This window comes from Pan troglodytes, chromosome 19 (genome assembly GCF_028858775.2).
Source record: "Pan troglodytes isolate AG18354 chromosome 19, NHGRI_mPanTro3-v2.0_pri, whole genome shotgun sequence".
Lineage (NCBI taxonomy): Eukaryota > Metazoa > Chordata > Mammalia > Primates > Hominidae > Pan > Pan troglodytes.
The window spans coordinates 77,752,800-77,776,222 of NC_072417.2; the positions used below are offsets into that span (position 1 = coordinate 77,752,800).

At 40.9% G+C, this 23,423-nt stretch overlaps 1 protein-coding gene across 3 annotated transcripts in view; it reads right to left on the reverse strand.

The window, feature by feature from the left end:
• Positions 1–23,423, reverse strand: part of SMURF2 (SMAD specific E3 ubiquitin protein ligase 2) — a 120,506-nt gene that overhangs the window by 76,703 nt on the left and 20,380 nt on the right. The window contains exon 1 of one of the 3 annotated variants that reach the window (XM_063799187.1): positions 7,986–8,003. The exons of the other annotated variants lie outside the window; for them this stretch is intronic. The gene's annotated coding sequence lies outside the window, so the exon portion shown is untranslated. Of the gene's footprint in view, positions 1–7,985; positions 8,004–23,423 lie in introns of those variants that run through there. 3 annotated transcript variants of the gene reach the window in all.

A 23,423-nucleotide genomic window follows, 5' to 3' on the forward strand; every position in this document is an offset into this window, starting at 1 on the left:
TATATCTTAAACCAGTATTTCTGTGAATTCTTTATTCCTATATGAGGATGAAAATACACAAAAGTACCGTTCTCCATTCAAAAATTCACCATGACTTAAAGACCTATGCTGTGTGCAGACCAAACATTATCCTGTCTGCTGCTGCTGGAGACTCAACCACCACCTTCTCTACTGGACTCCTTCATTCAAACAGACCCACTCATAACTGATGGCTGTTCAAGAGATGAATATTGTATATTTAAATTAAACCACACAATTTACTTTCTTCATAAGGATGCCGAGAGAAGGAAACCTTATTGTAAAGTTCAAGTATATACTTGCAATGAAGCCTAAACATTATTTTATATGTAGAAAAAGACTTGCATCACTTTTTGGCCACTCCCAAGTTTCCTTCCTTTACCTTCTTTTTCTAGAGACACTTATAGAGGCAGTGTAATATAGTGTGTTAAGCTATAAGCACTATAAAAGAGTTAAATAATTAGGGTCAGAATGCATGGGTTTGAACCTGGTGCTATCCCTTATGAACTTGTGACCCTAAAAACTACTTAACTTCTCTTTGCTTCAGATAGCTCATCTGTAAACATGAGGACAGAAGGATACTAAGAGCCACCTAATGGTGTTGTTTTAAAGATTAAACAAATTGAAACACAGAGAACACGAGACCAGTACCTGGTACACAGCAAGTGCTCAATAAACATTGGCTATTATTATTACTCAACTCTAAAATTTCTCATAAAATTAACCTACCAGGTTGCAAACACATTAAAAAAGAATATGGCCGGGCACGGTGGCTCATGCCTGTAATACTAACACTTTGGGAGGCCGAGGCGGGCAGATCATGAGATCAGGAGATCGAGACCAGCCTGGCTAACATGGTGAAACCCCGTCTCTACTAAAAATACAAAAAATTTGCCAGGCATGGTGGCATGTGCCTGTAGTCCCAGCTACTCAGGAGGCTGAGGCAGGAGAATCGCCTGAACCCGGGAGGCAGAGCCTCCCGTGAGCCGAGATCATGCCACTGCACTCCTGCCTGGGTGACACGGCAAGACTCTGTCTCAAAAAAAAAAAAGGAAGAATATAATTTGGCAAGACATTTGCCTTAGCCAAAACAAATACCATAGATTAGGTGGCTTAAACAGCAAACATTTGTTTTTCACAAATCAATGGAGGCTGAGAAGTCCAAGATCAAGGTGCCAGCAGAGTCAATGTCTGGTGAGGTCCGTCTTCCTGGTTTGCATACTCCCACCTTCTCCCTATATGCTTGCATGACCCCCATAATCTCTCCCATGTCTCTTGTTATAGGGGCACTAATCCTATTCATGAAGGCTCCACCCTCATGACCTCATTACCTCCCAAATGCATCACCTTCAAATACCATCACATTGGGGATTAGGCTTCAACATAGGAATATTGGGGGACACATTCCATTCATAGCAAAGCTTATGTACCTAGCAAGCTTTCAGTAAATGCTGTTAATTGAGTCCCAATCTGTTTCTCTAGCCTCACTCTCTTCCCAAGCTCCGAACGCATACACCCATTTAGATTCCTCACCAGCACTTCAAATTATATTTTTTCAAAATGGAATTCATCAGCTTCCCTAGTGAACCTGCTCTTCCTTTTGACCTCCGTAGTGCTGTGAACTGCACCATGTTTCCAATCATCCAGAAAGCAATGTCTTTATCTCTCTTCCTCTCCCTGACCACCTCACTTACCTAAAGCAGTTGCCAGATTATAGCCGGTTATCACATACCTCTGCTTATCTCCATTTCCAGTGTTCACATTTAAATAATACATCTAGAGTATTTTACAATGTGCCAAGAAACTTCTACATAGATTGTTTTCTTTAACCCCTAAAGCTTGTGAGTTATCTAATATCCACAGAAAAACTGTAAGTGAATGTTGTGGCTCACCCCTAACTGCCACCTAGGAAAAGAGTTTAGGCATTGTGAATTCAGGCTCCATCCTATTTTTCTATAAATCCTTCACTCAAACAGTGTCAATGATTCCTGTTTTCTCTCTCATTAACCCCTAGACTGACAAGCTCATCCTCTTCCCTCAAATAAGCCCAGGACTTTTCTGCCTTTGCCTTTATTCATAATGTTCTTCCCACCTTAAATGTTATTACCCCAACCACTGGCCCTCAAAATCTTATCCATTCATCAAACTTCTGTGAAGCCTTTTCTGACTCTCCTTTTTCAGTCTGATTTTGATCTCTTCCTTCCCGTGAACCTCCAACACTTGGATTCTACTTGTTTTATTATAGTGCTTTCTCATTTTGCTTGTTAAAGTTATTCATGTGATGTCTTACCTCTGTCTCATTAAGCTATAAACCTCTTCTACAGTTTATTATATAATATCTTAAACATAATATGCAAATACTTGTTGAATCAAATAAAATCCTCAGAAAACCACTGACGAGTTATAAGGATGTGCAAACTAAAAGGTAAAGGATACATGCAGCTCACTCCTTGCTTCCCCTAACCTAGCAAGTCTTTATGTTCAAATCAGGATGGCTTCCTTAACTATTCATAAGTACTCTGCTTACCCATTCCTTAAGGCCCAACTACTTATCTAATAACAGATCTCACTGAGCTTTCTCTCTCATTCACAATAGAAAAGTATATTGTCCCATAATGTTCTAAAATTTTATTTGCCTTGTTTCTGTAACAATGTAAACAAAGGTAAACTTCCACATCTTCTGCATTCTTCCAGACTCTGAAAAACTGTAGTCACTCAAATACCTGATGATCTACTAAGAGAACAAAGTGCAAAGGTATTTAGCTTTCCAAATACGCTCCATTTGAAAACACAGGCCACAAGCACAAATAGGAAAGAAGACTGCAACTATAAAAAGCACTGTAGGCTGGGCGTGGTGGCTCACGCCTGTAATCCCAGCACTTTGGGAGGCTGAGGTGGGTGGATCACCTGAGGTCAGGAGTTTGAGACCAGCCTGGCCGACATGGCAAAATCCCGTCTCTACTAAAAATACAAAAATTAGCCAGGCGTCGTGGCGTGTGCCTGTAGTCCCAGCTACTCAGGAGGCTGAGGCAGGAGAATCGCTTGAATCCAGGGGGCAGAGGTTGCTGTGAGACGAGATCATGCCACTGCACTCTAGCCTGGGTGACAGAGCAAGACTCTGTCTCAAAAAATAATAATAGGCCAGGCGCGGTGGTTCATGCCTGTAATCCCAGCACTTTGGGAGACCGAGGTGGGTGGATCACAATGTCAGGAGTTCAAGACCAGCCTGGCCAACATGGTGAAACCCCGTCTCTACTAAAAATACAAAAATTAGCTGGGCATGGTGGCACGTGCCTGTAATTCCAGCTACTCAGGAGGCTGAGGCAGGAGAATTGCTTGAACCGGGACCCGGGAGGCGGAGGTAGCAGTGAGCGAGACCACGCCACTGCACTCAGCCTGGGTTACACAGTGAGACTCTCTCTCAAAATAAATAAATAAATAAATAAATAAAAATAAAAATAAAAATAATAAAAAGCACTGTAGTGAGCCATCATTGCACCACTGCACTCCAGCCTGGGTGGCAGAGTGAGACCTTGTCCCCAAAATAAGTGATAAATAAAATAAAAATAATAAATTAAAAAAAAAATAAAAAGCAGTATAATTTATAAGAAAATACTTCTATACAACTATATATTTTTGAAATAATTCCTGGGTTAATAGGGAATTCATAAATGTAATAAACTTTTTATTTTAGAATAGTTTCAGATTTACAGAAAAGTTACAAAGTTAGTACAGTGTTCCCACATATCCACACTCACTTATCCTATCATGAACATCTAACATTAATATGGGACATTTGTCACAATTAATGAACCAATACATTATTATACATTATACATTAATATTATACATTAATTAAAATTGGTGTTTTATTCAGATTTCCTTACTTTTTACATACTGTAGAACACCGTAATACATTTAGTCATGTCTCCTAATGCTCCTTGTGGCTGTAATAGTTTCTCTGGCTTTCCTATTGTTTCTCAGACTTGTTATTTATGGCCTTGATGGTTTTGAGGAAAATATTGGTAAGGTATTTTGTGGAATGCTCCTCAACTGGGATTTGTCTAACTTCTCATGATTAGACGGGGTTTATGAGTTGTTGGGAGGAAGACCACAAAGGTAAAGGTACCATTCTCATAACATCATATCAAGGGTACATACTATCAACATGATTTATCACTGTTGATATTAACCTTGACCTAGCTAAAGTAGTGTTTGTCAAGTTTTTCCACTGTAAAGTTCCTCTTTTTCCCCCTTTCTATACTGTACTCTTTGGAAGGATGTCACTATACAAAACCCACACATAAGGACTAGAGAGTTATACTATACCTCCTTAAGAGTGGGATATCTACATAAATTGTTTGGAATTATTCTGCATGGGAGATTTGTCTATCCCCTATCTAATCATTTATATCAGTATGGACTCACAAACATTTGTTTTGTACTTTGGGTTATAATCCAATACTACTTTATTTTATTGCTCAAATTTTTCCAGCTTTGGCCATTGGGAGCTCTTTCCATTGGTTCGTGTGTTCCTTTGACATACTTCCATCATTGAGGGGAAAGGAAGAGCTCTTTCTTACTGATGGAAAATGCTCTAGGCTCATTTAAGTTCCCTACCCTGGCCTCAGAATTAGTCATTTCTCCAAGCAACCCTAGGAATTACCAAATTTAAACATCCATAAAGACCCAAAATTTTCAAATATAAACAGTTGAGCCAATGAACCCTTCAGCTCCTAAGGTCTACCTTCACTAGATCATTAAGTTCCATGATATCAAGAACTTAACTTTGATCTCCACTGTATCCCCAGAGTCTAGAAAAAAGTGCACAGTAGGCATTCAATAACTACTATAAACACCGAACCTCTGAGACTCCAGAAGGTGGCTCCAGATTGAGTCATAACATAACTCATCATTCCAATGGAATCTGCCTAGATTTCTCATGTTTAGACTCCTGTTCTAACACCACTACGTCTAATTCACTGCATTGTTTTACAGTAAACAAAAAGCTTCCTTTTTCCACTGCTCCTCCCTTTTATTCCATTGCAAGCCAGAAGTTTTGTTAAGTATTCCCCAGTAAAATTTCCAGTGCAAAGGAATATACATCACATTTCCTAGATTCTTTCTATAATGGCGTATTGCCATTTACATCATCCTTTTCCGAGTTCCATTGAAATTACCATTTTTAACTTGCTATGTAGAGTTTAAATGAAAGGCATAATGCCAAATCCTTATCAACATTAGCAGCAGAAGAAAAATTACTGACAAAAATCTACTGATACCAAGTTGGACATAATAACCCTCAAAACACCTAGTTAGTATGTATGTAAAAGCATCTAAACCCTACCAATATTCCTTGACAAATCTATACGTAGACAGGAAAAAGCTTAAGTTAAACATAAGTTGTCTTGTCTATACATATTTGATAATGTGAAGACATGGTTCCCTGCATAGCTTATCCATATATATGCAAAATAAGCTAAAATTATAATGGGGTGGTTCTACTAAACAACTTTATGATATAATTACAATATTCACTAATTTGTGATGGCTTGTTTTTCAGAGAAAGTTACCACATGCAAAAATAAAGCTACAACAAATGACACACTACTGACTAAAAAGCAAGTCTGATAATCCTACAATAGAGTCCTCCTTCAACCTTAATAGGATATCAAAATGCTATAAATTATACTGCCTTAGGTCAGGCACAGTGGCCAATGCCTGTAATCCCATCACTTTGGGAGGCTGAGGCGGGAGGACTGCTTGAGCCCAGGAGTTCAAGACCAGCCTGGGCAACATGGTGAAACCTCATCTCTATTAAAAAAAAATTTTTTTTTGAGATGGAGTCTTGCTCTGTCATCCAAACTGGAGTGGACTGGTGTAATCTCGGCTCACTGCAGCCTCCGCCTCCCAGGTTCCAGCCATTCTCCTGCCTCAGCCTCCCAAGTAGCTGGGATTACAGGCGCACGCCACCATGCCAGGCCTCTACAAAAAAAAAAAAAAAATTAAAAAAATTAAAAACTAGCAAGGTTTGGTGGCAAATGCCTGTAGACCCAGCTACTCAAGAGGCTGAGGCTGGAGGACTGCTTGAGCCCAGGAGTTCAAGACCAGCCTGGGCAACGTGGTGAGACCTCATCTCTACAAAAAACTTTTTAAAATTAGCAAGGTGTGGTGGCAAATGCCTGTAGTCCCAGCCACTCAGGAGGCTGAGGCGGGAGGATCGTTTGAACACAGGAGGTTGAGGCTGCATTGAGCTGTGTGTTCATGCCACTGCACTCCAGCCTGGGCAATAGAGCAAGACAGGGGAGGGGAGGGAAGGAGAGGGGAGGGGGAAAGAAAATAATATTGCCTCAATAAAATATCATTTATAGAGAGTATGAGCCATAGAGGATAAGTGATCTGTGGCCACATTTGCAGTATGTGATCCTGACCCACTGGCCACTGCTAATTGGATAATAAGCAGCTACCACATCCAGTATGAGCCAGTCAGATCCTCTCTCTTGGGAAACTAGCATTCACAGCCAGTGCCTCTACAGAGAAGGAAGCATAAGCATTTAGAAAGATGGTTCTCCTGACTCTAGGGGGCCACTGGTAATAACAATCTCAGTTTCTGAGGCTTTCCAGTTTCTGGATTCTGTCTCTCCAAAGCCAGGCCACATACCTTCCCCTTTGGGTGCCAAAACTATATCCTCCCAATAATTTCTCTCTTTGCTTAAGTTAGTCTGAATGGGTCGCTTTCCTGTTACTTGCAACCAAAAATGTCTGAAGATAAAGGGAATCTGCAGTGCTTACCAAAGCACTGTCATATGCCAAAAAGCACACTTAAGCAAATATGCAAATGTGTTAAATCCCCAAATCATTAACATTTTACAAGTTAAAATGTTTTCAAATGTTAGTCCTAATCTTAAATATTAACAAAAATGACATGTGTTCAAAAAATTGCTATGCAGATAAGAACACATGAACATGCTTCTAATATACAATTTTGTATTCAACACAGATCTCTGTTTTATGACACTAGCAAATTAACATAGTGTAGATTATGAGCCCACATATGTAGAACTGGTATTGGTTGGTGTATATCTACTCTATCATCTTAAAGTCATGGTCCTCATGGTTCTCAAACTTTAGCACGTATCTTATCTCTTCCTAGAGGGCCTGTTAAAATACACCGCTGAGTCCTAACTCCAGAGTTCCTAATTCAGTAGGTCTATATGGGGCCCCATGACTCAATTCCCAGTGATGCCAATGCTGCTGGTCTCAGCACCAGACTTTGAAAACCACTGCCTTAAATAATGGCTCTCTACTTTTAGGGGGATGAGATGGTGATGGTAAAGCGCTCCTTTGAAAATTTAAGAAAAACTATGTACTTAGACAATACACACACTTTAAAGGGTTTACAGAAACTCAAAAGCTCATTCACATACTCTTCCAAATGATTCTACATTAAGAACCTCATTAAAGAACAACATAGGGGCTGGGCCTGGTGGCTTATGCCTATAATCCCAGCACTTTGGGAAGCCGAGGCAGGCGGATCACTTGAGGTCAGGAGTTCGAGACCGAAACCCCATCTCTACTAAAAATACAAAAAAATGAGCAAGACATGGTGGTGTGCACCTGTAATCCCAGCTACTCGGGTGGCTGAGGCATGAGAATCACTTGAACTTGGGAGGCGGAGGTTGTGGTGAGCCGAGATCACGCCACTGCACTCCAGGCTGGGTGACAGAGTGAGACACGGTCTCAAAAAAAAAAAAAAAAAAACAAAAAAAAACATAGGATTATACATATTCATGAAGGGTCATACATGTCCATGCAGGGTCATATATAGCCATGTTTTCCAAATATACTTGGAACTTTTACTTATAAGTTATTTTACACATTCATCTTGAATTTTTTAAGAAGCACAGGCTATTTCATTCAAGTTACTAATTAACATAGAGCAGGAAGATTCTGTTTTAAAAACTTACCTGGGCCAGGCGCAGTGCCTCACACTTGTAATCCCAGCACTTTGGGAGGCTGAGGCAGGCGGATCATTTGAGGTCAGGAGTTCAAGACCAGCTTGGCCAACATGGCAAAATCCCATCTCTACTAAAAATACAAAAATTAGCCAGGCGTGGTGGCAGGCACCTGTAGTCCCAGATACTCAGGAGGCTGAGGCAAGGGAATCGCTTGAACCTAAGAGGCAGAGGTTGCAGTGAGCCGAGATTGTGCCACTGTACTCCAGCCTGCTCGACAGAGCAAGATTCCATCAAAAAAACAAAACAAAACTTACCTGAACACAATCTCACTTTGTCATTAAAAAATTGATGAAATTATAACTATAAAATAGACAAAATCTATATCTAGATTTAACATAAAAACACTTAGGAATAACATTAAACTATCACATGAAGGACGTGCACGTATTCCCCTAAAAAAAAACAAACAAACAAAAACCTCTAGATTAAAGCTGATGTACAAATATGATAGGCTCCAGTCTTTAAGCCACCGCAACTGATACTGAGTGAGGACAAGCTGATCCTGCCAAGCCCTGTACAAATTACAGATTCACAAACAAAATAAATGTTGTTTTAAGCCACTAAGTTTTTTTCCTTTTTTTTTTTTTTTTGAGATGGAGTCTTGCTCCTGTTGCCCAGGCTGGAGTACAATGACACAATCTTGGCTCACTGCAACCTCCACCTCCCGGGTTCAAGTGATTCTCCTGCCTCAGCCTCCCGAGTAGCTGGGATTACAGGCATGTGCCACCACGCCCAGCTAATTTTTGTTATTTTTAGTAGAGATGGGGTTTCGTCTTATTGGCCAGGCTGGTCTCGAACTCCTGACCTCAAGTGATCTGCCCACCTCAGCCTCCCAAAGTGCTGGGATTACAGGCGTGAGCCACTGCATCTGGCCTTAAGCCATTAAGTTTTGAGACACTTTGTTAAACATTGTTAGATAATTAGAACACCTTTAGATAAGTTGAGAAACAGATTAAAACCCAGTCAAGCTGACAGTTTTCTCCATTAGACCACTTTTCAAAGTATATAGCTACAGAACTACACACAGACCTCTCCCCTAATATCCACATCCTCATATCCAAATGACTACTAAACTCTGACAAACCCTAATCTGGCCACCTAGTCTGCTGCGGCCAATGCAGATGTAAGCAGGTGACATAATCCTAACTCAGGTATATCACATACAAAACAGAGGCAGTTAGATGTTATAATTTCATACCACATGTATGCTATAGACCATCTCCAGCCAGTTCCCTGCTTACCATCCAACAAACCCAGATATCACCACCAACCAATCAAGAACACTCAAAAATTTGGCTTTTCTAATATGGAAAAGGACAGTTCATGATCTTTTGGCTTTAAAGGATCTCCATCCCTGACAGTGCGCTTAGACTTTGTGCTGGATTAGGCTTCCTGCTTGGCAATAAAGTTTTTTCACTCAGTACACAATCTTTGGTCTCCAACAGTCTTTGTACTTTAACAGTTTGGAAGTCCCACACAGATCATATGACTGAGCCATCCGATGAAGCCAACAAGCCACCAACACCTGAGAACATAGTAAGCCCTGGTTTCCATCACCTTCTGATGGTGATTCCGCTGACTTTATGAGTTTGTTCTACTGTCTCACAAGTTTGTTTGAAGCCTTCTGGTTTCTTGTGGGTAGACATGGAGAGGAAATTTGGTCTCTTCTTTGAGTGATACAAAAAGAGTGGGTCTATTCTGTGTATGTTCCATTGTTAGTCCACCTGTGTCCTAAGAGAATACTCAGAAAACTCAACATTTGGACCAGATTCAAAGGCTGGAGGTCCTAGACTACTGGGTCTGCCTCAACTGACTAAGTATTCTATGTATACATTTTCTATCAAATAGTGAAATAAATCTCCTTTTTGGTATTTGTTATGGGTGTCTGTTAAGTAAAAGAGTCAAATCCTGTCAGGACTCCTGAATCTTTTATGTTATTCATTATAGTCCAAATTCATATACATGTCTAATAAGTACTATGGCAAAATTATACCAAGAATAGTTTCTAAATTACCGCGGCCACTTTGGGGAACTTGCAATTTCAACGAGGGCTTACACTCCCACAATGCCTTAGAACCAAAGGAGGTAAAACCCCCAAAGCAATAGTCTACATTCTTAAACTCTTACACTAAGACAACCAATGGCTCAATAACTCAAAATTAACTTCCTTGAAGGATTCTCTATCAAGAGGTAAAGAAAGGGCAGCTCTTTCTCCGTGACTTCCTGCCTTGAAAGCTCAGCCTTTAACTCATCTGCTAGAATCCTAATGTTCTGACTCTTCAGATGAGGACCTCACACTACTCTCACAATTGATCATCACAGGGCTCCCTCACATCTTCCTGCCTTAGATATCACAGTTCTATCTCCTCCCCTGTTACTGAGCACCCATGTAGTATGGGACAGACAACCCCACAATTTCCATTAAGGACTTACCCCCACCCTTCAAAAGAAAGCCAGGCTGTTGTTTTTAAACTCCAGCCCCAGGCAAAATCCCTAAACCCACTAAAAAGACCAAAAGTTTTCTGAGTTTAGAAAACTTTTACATATCTAATACTCCCATGCCCACCAGAACCTCACAAACTTACAGACTACTAGTTTCCCTAAGAAGGTCGAAGATGGTTCCAAAAAACAGGTTGGAACCCTAATGCAGATCAGGTATCACTAATCAGAAGAAAGTTTAAGAAAAGTGTGTGTACACCTATAATCCCAGCACTTTGGTAGGTCAGGGCGGGAGGATCCCTTTAGCCCAGGAGTTTGAGACCAGCTTGAACAACATAGTGAGACCCTGTCTCTATAAAGAAATTTTTTTTAATTAGCCAGGCATGGTGGCGCTTGCCTGTAGTCCCAGCTACCTGGAAGGCTAAGGCAAAAGGATAGCCTGAGCCCAGAAGTTTGAGGCTGCAGTGAGCTGTGATCACACCACTGCACTCCACCCTGGACAACAGAGAGAGACCCTGTCTCTAAAATAAAACAAGTAGAAGGAAAAGTATCTGCTTCACACCATCCCCGAAGTCTTTCTTACCAAAGTAGATTACACCAAAATCCTAAATTGCAAGCAAAGTCATTTGTAATCAGAAGATTTTAGAAACTTTTAGGCAATATTTTTATAGACCTAGAGGCAGAGCTAAATGGCCTTTTCAGCCTCCTTTAATGGATTAAAACCAGAAATAGATTAGTGGGAAGAATGTCAGTGGATTGGCAAATAAATTATTTACAGGAATTACAACAGAATATTGTCCAAGAACTCTAAACAAATTTTTAAAAAACCATATGTCTCTTCAAATTAAACAACTCATTCAAAATCTAACAATACTTCCTATGACTGGTAGAGGAAAGAACTGTCCTGGGGGGATGTTGAATCCATAAATAATTCAGGTACTAGAAAAGTAATCATCCTTTAAGAACTGAGAAAGGAGGCCGGGCACAGTGGCTCACGCCTGTAATCCCAGGACTTTGGGAGGTTGAGGTGGGCAGATCACAAGGTCAGGAGTTCGAAACGAGCCTGGCCAACACAGTGAAACCCCGTCTCTACTAAAAATACAAAAATTAGCCAGGCATGGTGGTGCACGCCTGTAGTCCCAGCTACTCAGGAGGCTGAGGCAGGAGAATCGCTTGAACCTGGGAGGCGGAGGTTGTGGTGAGCTGAGATCGCACCACTGTACTCCAGCCTGGGCAACAGAGCAAGACTCTGTCTCAGAAAGAAAAAAAAAAAGTTAATACAAATTAAGTGGTTAGCAAAAATCCTAGAAGATATTTATTTATAAGAGGCTTCTGATTTTTAAAAGTCTTCATGCCCTCATCAAGTAAAAAACCACTTCATTTGAGAGATTACCAGCTAACTGGGAATTTCTAAAAATATAAGGTCTTACTCAAATTAAATGCCACAAAAGAAAAAGAACCTGTTACTCTGCAAGTGTGCAGAGAGCTAACTGGCCAAAACACAAGAAATTAGTTCCTGCCATCACACCCAAACTGGCGCAACAGGTTAGGGGTAAGCAGTAAGGCAGAACTATAATATTGTGAAACCTAAAACCTTATATTTAAAGGCTCTACTGGGGACAACTACTGGGGGCAAGGGGACAAATGACAGTCCACCCAGAGTTGAAACAAATTTAGCAGAAAAAGGTTTTATAACTATCCTTAGAAAATTATAAGAATTTTGCCTCTCAGAATTTGCCTCTCATTAGCTGAACTGATAAGGATAAGAACAAGTTCCTATACAAACTTCTTGAAGGCTCCAGCTAAGGGCTGTCCTTTATATCATTGTGGAGAACTTAAAACATATCCTTGAAGGCCCTACTTTTCAACCAGCACTCAATTATCTCTAGGGAGTCCTTGAAAAGCAACTATTAGTCAAATGCAGTGGTAAGGTCAAGTCAGAAAAGTCTGTTTCATCAGTTAGAGCACTAGTATCCTCCCTAAGAGCAGCTTCATAAGAGTAGTGGGCAAAGGCTGGGTTAGTGCATAAATGAAAGGTGAAGGTCATGTGTAGTGGCTCATGCTGTAATCCCAGCACTCTGGGAGGCCAACGCAGGAGGATCACTTGAGTCCAGGAGTGCAAGACCAGCCTGGGCAACATGGCAAGACCCCATCTCTACAAAAAATTTACAAATTAGCCGGGTGTGGTGGCGTGTGCCTGTAGTCCCAGCTACTCAGGTCAAAAAAAGGGAGAGAGGGATGGGGGTGAGGTGGGGTGGAGAGGGAGGGAGGAATGGAGGCGGGGGGGGGGAGGGAGAGAGAGAGAGAGAGAGAGAGAGAGAGAGAGAGAGAGAGAGAGAGATGAAAACAAGGATACACATCACAAGAGCAGACTACTCTTTGTAAAGGTCAGACCTAAAATGAAGAAATGCAGGGGTTGAAGGAAATGGGCTAAGAAAGGACTTTAAAGATGAGAGACACGTGGATATTTAAATTCTGAAAGAAGATAAAAAGAGTACTCAATAGGACAAAGTTCCAGAGTCCAGAGAGGAGAATTAACTAACCTTCACAGGTGAGGTACACACCTTGACTGGTCATCTTTGAAAACCAGCCCAGCTCCTAAAATCTCCTCTCTCAGAACATAAAATGCACTTAAACACCCCCTCCCAAAAAACAAAACACCATGAAACAAACAAAAAACAGAAATTTGACATGACCCTAATTCCACCTCTGCCCTCATTTTCACACTTTTTATTGGATGTAAGAAATATTTACACAATAATTAATATGCATTGAGCATTTACTACTTCTCAGACATGGTGCTTATGCACGTTATATGGATTAGCTCATTAAACACCAGACGGGATCAGCAACATAGGGTCAGCAAAACTGCACTTTGCTATCATATCTGCCTCTCAACATCTATTAACCACCCACCACCCTAGTATTATTCTAAGACTCTCTTTTTTTGCGGGGGGGGGGGGGGGGGACAGAGGCACACTCGCCCACACTGAGTACAATGTTGCGATCTCGGCTCACTGCCAACCTCTGCCTCCCGGGTTCAAGCAATTCTCCTGCCTCAGCCTCCCAAGTAGCTGGGATTACAATCGCTCACTACCACACCCAGCTAATTTTTGTATTTTTAGTAGAGACAGGGTTTCACTATGTTGACCAGGCTGGTCTCAAACTCCTGACCTCAAATGATCTGCCCACCTCGACCTCCCAAAGTGCTGGGATTATAGGCATAAGCCACCACCTCTTTTTAAAAAGGGGTGGGTGGTGGAAGCAAAGCTAAATTTAATCTCCAGAAATTTTGACTTGGCACATCAATCACAAATTTATACATTAGCTCAGATGTCCGGAGCTAGACTGGCCAAAGTGTCGTGCAATCCACACCACATGGTTAATAACTGACCATGCCCCTACACACTCCTAACATCAACCCTCCCAGGAAATGTGTGTCTATTAAACCAAATCCATTTCCAATTGACTTATACTCAGGGCAGCTGTGGGAAAGAGAGATGGGCAGGAAACAAACAAACAAACAAAAACTTCTCTTAATTCAAAACACATAGTCAGTCTATTTGACCTAAAACCTGGTCTTAAGGAAGTTACAAATGCTTCCTATATTCTTTTTTCAGCTGAAGGGGAAAATGAGACAAGTCTTGGGGAAAAAAACTGTTCAAAGGCCTCCAGACTTCTGTCAAGGGACCTAAACAATTTAGGAAGACAGTGTAACACAGAGCTTAGAGACAGGAATAAAACACATCTGGTTTCAAATTCCAGCTTCCCACGCTTAAGAGAAGGGCTGTGAGCCCTTGGACAAATGACTTAACCTCTCTGAGATCAGTGTTTTCTGATGACAATATGATAGTATTTGTACTCACCTACTTCAGAGTATTATTTTGAGGATTAAGTGAGATGACTTAGGTAAAGAGTTTCTTAAAACTTTGCAAATAGGGATACACAGTATTTATCGTTATAACAGAAGGTAGAGGCTGCATGTGGTGGCTCAAGTCTGTAATCTCAGCACTTTGGGAGGCCAAGGCAGGGAGATAGCTTGAGCCCAGAAGTTCGAGGCCAGCCTGGGCAACCTGGGGAGACCCTGTCTCTATAAAAACACAAAAATTAGCCAGGCGTGGTGGCACGCACCTATAGTCCCAGCTACTTGGGAGGCTGAAGTGGGAGGATGGCTTGAGCCCAGGAGGCCGAGGCTGCAGTGAGCCATGATCATATCACTGTACTCCATCCTGGGTGACAAAGCAAGACCCTGTTTCAAAAACAAAACAAAACAAAAAAACAGATCTCTACCTATAGATTCTTCTATATCCAGGTACTGGGAGTCAATCAGGGTCCCTCAAAATCAAATAGAGGAAAGAACAACTTCAAAGAGAAAGCAGAGTATAAAAACAGAGAAAGAACACTCCCTTTCCACTTAAACCCTCCATACCCACACCGGTATCATTCCATCCCAGGTGAAAATGTTTATTAGCTGGGTAAAAATAAATACATAAATCCCTTTACCATATATTTACAATACAATATAGTAAGAATAACCATTAAATATGTCATATTCACTTTGTTGCAAGTTTAAATTCCAGGATTCAACTAGCATCATTGGTTTGTTTTTCACATAACATGAATTATCTTACAACTTCAGTTGATTAGAGGCATTAGAGAATCAGTAAAATTCTGGTCCCTACAATTCTGAGCCTTCAATAATATGCTGAAAACACCAAACAACTTTCAATTCTAAACTTTAGAGGTAACTTATAAACACAGGCAACTACCAAGAGATTAGCCCCCCACCCCCCAAAAAAATGTTGTGAAGAGTTTTATACTCTCCATACAAAGTTACTGTAAAAACATAAAATTTATATAGGCTGAGTGTGGTGGCTCATGCCTGTAATCCCAACACTTTAGGAGGCCGAGGTGGGCAGATCACCTGAGGTCAGGAGCTTGAGACCAGCATGGCCAACATGGCGAAACTGTCTCTACTAAAAATACAAAAATTAGCCAGGTGTGGTGGTGCGCGCCTGTAATCCCAGCTACTTGGGAGGCTGAGGCACAAAAATAACTTGAACCCAGAAGCTGGAGGTTGCAGTGAGCCGAGATCCCACCACTGCACTCCAGCCTGGGCGACAGTGAGACTGTTTCAAAACAAAAAACAAAAACAAAAAGAGAATAACTGGCTGCTAGCATTCTTGGAGCTAAGTAATACAAGGGGGCTGGGAGTTTCACCATTTAAAGATGTGGCAAATCCCCTCATTTTCAGCTGGGCATTTCTTTACCACCTTCCACAGCACCAGGTATTCCTGGGTCTATAGGCAGTCTGGCTTTCTCCACAAGATAAATCTTTGACTTTTTGTGAGGTTGGGTAAGAACACTCATCTGCCTGCCTAGGATGAGGCATGTATAGAACTTTCCACTGACTTTAAACCATTTCCTGCTTTCAGCTTCACATCTTGCTTGCACCCTCAGAGATACCTGGCACCTTGAATTCCTGAGTCTTCCTAGAGATAGGTGATATGAACTGGCTAGAATCATGCAAGGAAATGGTATCCGCCTCTGTAGATATTTTATATTCCACTTTCTCAGCTAATTAATCTACTCCAACCACCTTCCATTTCCCTGAAGTTTTTTTATACCACTTATTTACTGTCTCCTGTTCTTTCTGCTCTTGCAGATTTATGCTGTTTTCATTCTCTTACTCACTGTGAATGGGGCTTGGGGACAGAGCAGAAATAAACATATTTGTTCAATTCAAGCTTAAAAAGAAGACACAGTCCTTGAATGATTTTTATCTGATGCTAATACATATCCTGGGTGCATTCAGATTTCATGAAGCCTGGAGTTTACAGAGTTTGGAGGCTCCATTTTAAGAGCACAGAATTGGGTATTGACAGCCAATATTCAATTTAGAATGAGAAAATAAATCATAAATTTTAACAAACTGGCAAAAGCCACAAACATCATAACCTAATAATAATAATAATAATATTTGTTATGACAAGTTTTTTTCCCATTTGTTTCCAGATAAAAGTCACATAAGGCCAGGCATGGTGGCTCACACCTGTAATCTCAGCACTTTGGGAGGCCAGGGTGAGTGGATCGCTTGAGGCCAGAAGTTCATGACCAGCCTGGCCAACATGGTGAAATTCCATCTCAATTAAAAATACAAAAATTAGCTGGGCGTGGTGGTGCACAGCTGTAATCCCAGGTACTTGGGAGGCTGAGGCACGAGAATTGCTTGAACCAGGGAGGTGGAGGTTGCGGTGAGCCGAGATCACACCACTGCACTCTGGCCTGGGCAACAGAGTGAGACTAGGTCTCAAAATAAATAAATAAATAATAAAAGTCACATAACATGAAAATCACCATGTTAAACTGTGTAATTCAATAATTTTTAGCATAGTCACAGTGCTGTACAACCATCACCAATATCTAATTCCAGAACATTTCCATCATCCCAAAACAACCCCCATACTACCTGTTAGCAGTCACTCCCCATCTTCCCTCCTCCATCCCCTAGCAACCTGAAAATCTACCTTCTGTCTATGGATTTACCAAGTGGAATTATACAATATGGCTTTTTGTGTCTGGCTTCTTTCAATCAACCTAATTTTTTAAGCTCATCCATACTATAGCATACATCATCAGCACTTTATTCCCTTTTATGGCTGAATAATATTCCATTGTATAGATATGCCATATTTTGTTTATCCATTCAGTTGACAGACATCTGAGTTGTTTCCACCCAACTATTTTGGCTGTTATGAATAATGCTACTATGCACAAGATTTTGTGTGAACATATGTTTTCAGTTCTCCTATGTATGTACCTAGGAATGGAATTGCTGAGTCATATAGTAACTATGTTTAATTTTCTGAAAAACTGCCACAAACTGTTTAGCAGAGTGGTTGAACTACTTTACATTCCCACCAACAATGTATGAGGGTTCCAATTTCTCCACATCTTTGCTAACATTTGTTATTTTCCCATTATTATAGCCCTTCTAGTGGTCGTGAAGTAGTATCCCATTGTGGTTTTCATTTTCATTTCCCTAATGATTCATGATATTGGGCATCTTTTCATGTGCTTTTTGGCCACTGATATATCTTCTCTGGAGAACTGTCTATTTAAACCCTTTGCCCTTTTTTTTGAAATGTGGTCTCACTATGCTGCCCAGGCTGTTCTCAGGGGATCCTCCCACCTCAGCCTCTCAAGTAGCTGAGATTATAGGCATGTGCCAACACATCTGGCTAGTTGCCCATTTTTTAACTGGATTGTTTGTCCTTTTATTGTTGAGTTTTAAGAGTTCCTTAAGGCCGGGTGCGGTGGCTCACACCTGTAATCCCAGCACTTTGGGAGGCTGAGGTTGGTGGATCACCCGAGATCAGGAGTTCAAGACCAGCCTGGCCAACATGGCGAAACTCCATCTCTACTAAAAATATAAACATTAGCCAGACGTGGTGGCACACACCTGTAATCCCGGCTACGCGGGAGGCTGAGGCAGAAGAATCGCTTGAACCCAGGAGGTGGAGGTTGAGTGAGACGAGATTGCATGCCACTGCACTCAGCCTGGACATCAGGGCCAGACTCTGCCTCAAAAAAAAAAAAAAAAAAAAATTAGCTGGGCATGGTGGTGTGCACCTGTAGTCCCAGCTACTCAGGAGGCTGAGGCAGAAGAATCACTTGAACCCAGGAGGTGGAGGTTGCAGTGAGCTAAGATCATGCTGCTGCACTCCTGCCTAGGCGACAGAGCAAGACTCCGCCTCAAAAAAAGAAAAAAAAAGAGTTCTTTATATATTCTGTATACTAGACCCTTATCAGGTATAATTTATAAATATTTTCTCTCATTCTATGAGTTATCTTTTAGCTTTCTTATTAGTGTCCTTTTGGACACAAACGTTTTTAATTTTGATAGAGTCTAGGCTGGTGCAGTGGCTAATACCTGTAATCCTGTCACTTTGGCAGGCCGAGACAAGAGGATCTCTTGAGCCCAGGAGTTCGAGACCAGTCTGGGCAACAGAGTGAGACCTCATCTTTACAAAAATAAATAAATAAGATTTTTGTTTAAATTGACAGAATCCAATCCAAAGTCTTGTGTTTCTATCTAAGAGATTTTTTTTTTTTTTGAGACACAGTCTTGCTCTGTCACCCAGGCTGGAGTGCAGTGGCACGGTCTCGGCTCACTACAATCTCCGCCTCCCAGGTTCAAGTGATTCTCTTGCCTCAGCCTCCCAAGTAAGTGAGATTACAGGTGCCTGCCACCATTCCTGGCTAATTTTTGTATTTTTAGTAGAGATGGGGTTTCATCATGTTGCCCAGACTGGTCCCGAACTCCTGGCCTCAAACAACCACTCGTCTCGACCTCCCAAAGTGCCGGGATTACAGGTGTGAGCCACCACACCCAGCCATCCATCTAAGAGTCTTATGGCTTGCATTGTTACATTTAGTCTTTAATCCACTTTGAGTTAATTTTTATATATGGCATGAGGTAGAGGTTCAACTTCATTCTTTTGCATGTGGAAATCCAGTTGGTCCAACACATTATTATTATTATTATTTTCTTGAGACGGAGTCTCATTCTGTTGCCCTGGCTGGAGTGTAATAGTGCAATCTTGGCTCACTGTAACTGCTGCCTCCCAGGTTCAGGCGATTCTCCCACCTCTGCCTCCCCAGTAGCTGAGACTACAGTCATGTGCCACTACGCCTGGCTAATTTTTGTATTTTTAGTAGAGACAGGGTTTCGCCATGTGGACCGTGCTGGTCTCAAACTACTGACTTCAAATGATCCACCCACCTTGGCCTTCCAAAGTGCTGGGATTACAGGTGTGAGCCACAGAACCCGGTCCCAATGCCATTTTTTAAAAAGACTAATCTTTCCCCATTGAATGGTTTTGGCGCCCTAGTCAAAAAAAAAAAAAAAAAATCAACTGACCACAAATGTATAATTTTCTTTCTGGACTTTCTATTCTATTCCATTGATCTATATCTCAATCCTTACACCAGTACTACACTTTCCCATGAGTTTTTTTTTTTTTCCTTTTTTTTTTCTTTTTTTTTTTTTTGACAGAGTCTCACTCTGTTGCCCAGGCTGGAGTGCAGTGGCACGATCTCGGCGGCTCACTGCAACCTCCACCTCCTGGGTTCAAGTGATTCTCCTACCTCAGCCTCCCAAGTAGCTAGGATTACAGGCATGTGCCACCAAGCCCGACTAATTTTTGTATTTCTAATAGAGATGGGGTTTCACCATGGTGGCCAGGCTGGTCTTGAACTCCTGACCTCAAGTGATCCACTCACCTCAGTTTCTCAAAGTGCTGGGATTACAGGCATGAGCCACTGCGCCTGACCAATTTTTGTATTTTTATTAGAGACAGTGTTTCATCATGTTGGGCAGGCTGGTCTCAAACTCCTGACCTCAAGTGATCTGCCTGCCTCAGCCTCCCAAAGTGCTGGGATTACAGGCGTAAGCCACCACGCTCAGCCTGTTGTTATTGATGGCTTAGAAAAGTTTTCTTTTAGCACAGGAACATCATCAATAAATAATGTTATATCAACTTTTAGGACTATGGTCAAACCTGGGAAAATTCTTAACAAGTCTCTTTCATTAAAGCTACAAAATCTTAAAGAATTTTCCCCAGACTGGCTTTTGACATCAAACCTTGTTTTTCCTCTACTAACCACACACTTTGGGTGCCAGATGCCATAGGACACATTCATATTGCTAGACAACCTCTAGCTATGCACGTTTATGTCACAATGCCCCACGAGTTAGCACAACAGACAGAGTATTCCTAGAAACCATTCCCATACTGGGATGGCTAGTAATACCTTGACTATACACAAACAGGCTATGAACCATGTAAACATATCCTGCTAAAATCCAATTAAATATCTCTCCAAGTCAATTTCCCCATAGCCAGACCCCAAAAGTGCCCACAGCCATTCCAATGCCACCCAACATAAGGAAGAGTGTAACAAAGGGGAAGTCAGGTAAAAAGACAGCAATCTTAGCTGACTGTGGTTTAGATAACTTACATTTGCAAATTCTTCAAAGATATGTGACCACATACTGGCAATGTTCTGTTTCTTGATCTGGATGCTAGTTATATATGTGTGTTCAGTTTGTGAAAAATCTTAAACTACACACTTATAATATTTATGAATTTTCTCATTCATATATTATATACCAATAAAACTTTTTAAAAATTAACCAAGTGAACACATTGCTAGGGTCCCTCCCAGACCCTCAGATTGGGTCTTGAAAATTAAGCTTCAGGCTGGGCGTGGTGAGTCACACCTGTAATCCCAGCACTTTGGGAGGCTGAGGTGAGTGGATCACTTGAGGTCAGGAGTTCCAGACCAGCCTGACCAACATGGGAAAACCCTGTCTCTACTAAAAATACAAAAAGTAGCCAAGCCTGGTGGTGCACATCTGTAATCCCAGCTACTTGGGAGGCTGAGGCAGGAGAATCACTTGAACCCGGGAGGCGGAGGTTGCAGTAAATTGAGATCGCACCACTGCACTCCAGTCTGGGCGACAGAGCGAGACTCTGACTCAAAAAAAAAAGAAAATTAAGGTTCATTAGTTTCAAAGAGATAATAGCAACTGGATATCATAAGATGTGGTGTCTAATACCTGCTATACCATGAATTACCCATGGGACTTGGAGAAGACACATATGCCTCCCTAAGCAATTTTCTCACCTAAAATGGGGAAGTTTAAGTCAGACTATAAACTCTAAGACTTCTTTCCAGTAGTCACTCAAGAAATACTTCCCAAGTACCCGTTACTGTTTGGCATCACATTAGGTAAATGAAACACGCACACAATCCCTGCCCTGTGGGTGCTCCCCATCTAATAGGGATTAAAAAACAATGAGCAGCATTAGGTAAAAACTAATCGGAATAAATATGGATTTTAGTTAATAAAAGTGTACCAATATTGGTTCATTAATTATAACAAATATACCATACTAATGTAAGATTAGTTTAGTTAATAGGGAAAACTGGTTATGGAAATACAGGAATTCTATACTATCTTCAGATTTACAGATCTTTAGATTTACAGATTTTTCTTATCTTTAGATTTACAGGTTTTTCTATACATCTAAAAGTATTCTAAAATCAAAAGTTTATTTTTAAAAAGACAGTAAACAGGTAAATAAATGAATATTAAAAGAAATTGTGTTCAGTTCTCAGAAGTTAACAGGATATTATGGAGGTAGCATAATGAGAGTAGAGACTACTTTACACAGACTACTTAGGAACTCTTTGAGATAATACAACTGACACAGAAAAATAAGAAGAAACAAGAGAAAGAAAATTCCTTCAAAAGAAAGAATATATACAAAGACTCTGAGGTGGAAGAGATTGGCCTTTTCAAGAAATTAAAAGAAAATCCACGTGACTAAAGCATAATGAGCAAAGGAAAGCCCAGTCAACAGGGGCAGATTATATAAGGTCTTGGATAAATAGTGTCTATTTCATTCAAAGTATAATGGAAAGACACTGGAGGGTTAAAGCAAGGAAGTAAAATCATCCAATTTACTTTTTTCTTTTTTAATTCATGAAGCTATACTGTGGAGAATGGATTGTAGACGGGTTAAAGAAAAACAATGAGGCTGGGCACAGTGGCTCACACCTATAATCCCAGCACTTTGGGAGGCCAAGGGAGGCAGATCACGAGGTCAGGAGACCAAGACCATCCTGGCCAACATGGTGAAACCCCGTCTGTACTAAAAATACAAAAATTAGCTGGGCATGGTGGCAGGTGCCTGTGATCCCAGCTACTCAGAAGGCTGAGGCAGGAGAATCATCTGAACCAGGGAGTTGGAGATTGCAGTAAGCCGAGATCATGCCACAGCACTCCAGCTTGGCAACAGAGTGAGACTCCATCTCAAAAAAAAAAAAAAGAAAAAAGAAAAACAATGCAGACCCTATAGGGAAGCACTAACATCATTTTATTCTTAACCCTGAATTATAATATTTTTTCAATACAAAAATCATTCCAAAAAAAAACATTTCAGAGAATTAAAGAATTAAATTCACATATTCATATAAATTATTTTATTCAGATAGTATCTGCTTTTTTACCAATCTGCTTCTCTATGACCTTTATAATCCTTTATCAAAATAATTTATGGATTTTATACTTTAATAAGCTATCATAACTCTTCTAGAAGCTGCTGAAAATTTTTATGCCATTTGTTAAGTGCTCTGGAATAAAATTCCTGGAAATTCAAAGGTAGAACATAAAATAAATTATAAAAGCTGAAAATTTTTATCTATTAGATTAATATATCAAAGAATAAATAGTCCAACCCCCCAAAAAAACAAAAAGTAGCAGCACCTGCTGCCACTGCCACCACCTGTGACAATTTTTTAAATGGCTACAAATTCTTTGAAACTTCTTCTATCAAGATATGGGAGTTCATGTTCCCTCTCCTTGAATCTAGAATAGCCTGTAACTAACTTGTTTTGTAACCAATAGAATGCAGGTAGGACCTCCTAGGCTAAGTCAGAAAAGGAGATGTAACTTTCACTTTGTTCCTTGGACAATTCCTGCTGGTGCCCTGAGTCAGTCACGTTAGCAGTGTAGCTGCCGTAAAGCTGCCATAAACCAGCCCATGTAGACAGACCACATGGAGGCTCTGACATGACCTGAAGTGAGAGATATGCCAAGCCACCCCCCAGCAATTCCAGTTCCAGCCACCATCTGAATAAACACACAATAGACTCTGGGCCAAAATGACCCAATTAAGCCCCTTGCCAAATCCCTGACCCACAGAAACCATGAGATGATAAAACTATTAGTCTCACTCCAGCTGGAATGCAATGGCACAATCTCGGCTCACTGCAACCTCCACCTCCTGGATTCAAGCAATTCTCCTGCCTCAGCCTCCCGAGTAGCTGGAATTACAGGTGCATGCCGCCACGCCTGCCTAATTTTTTGTATTTTAG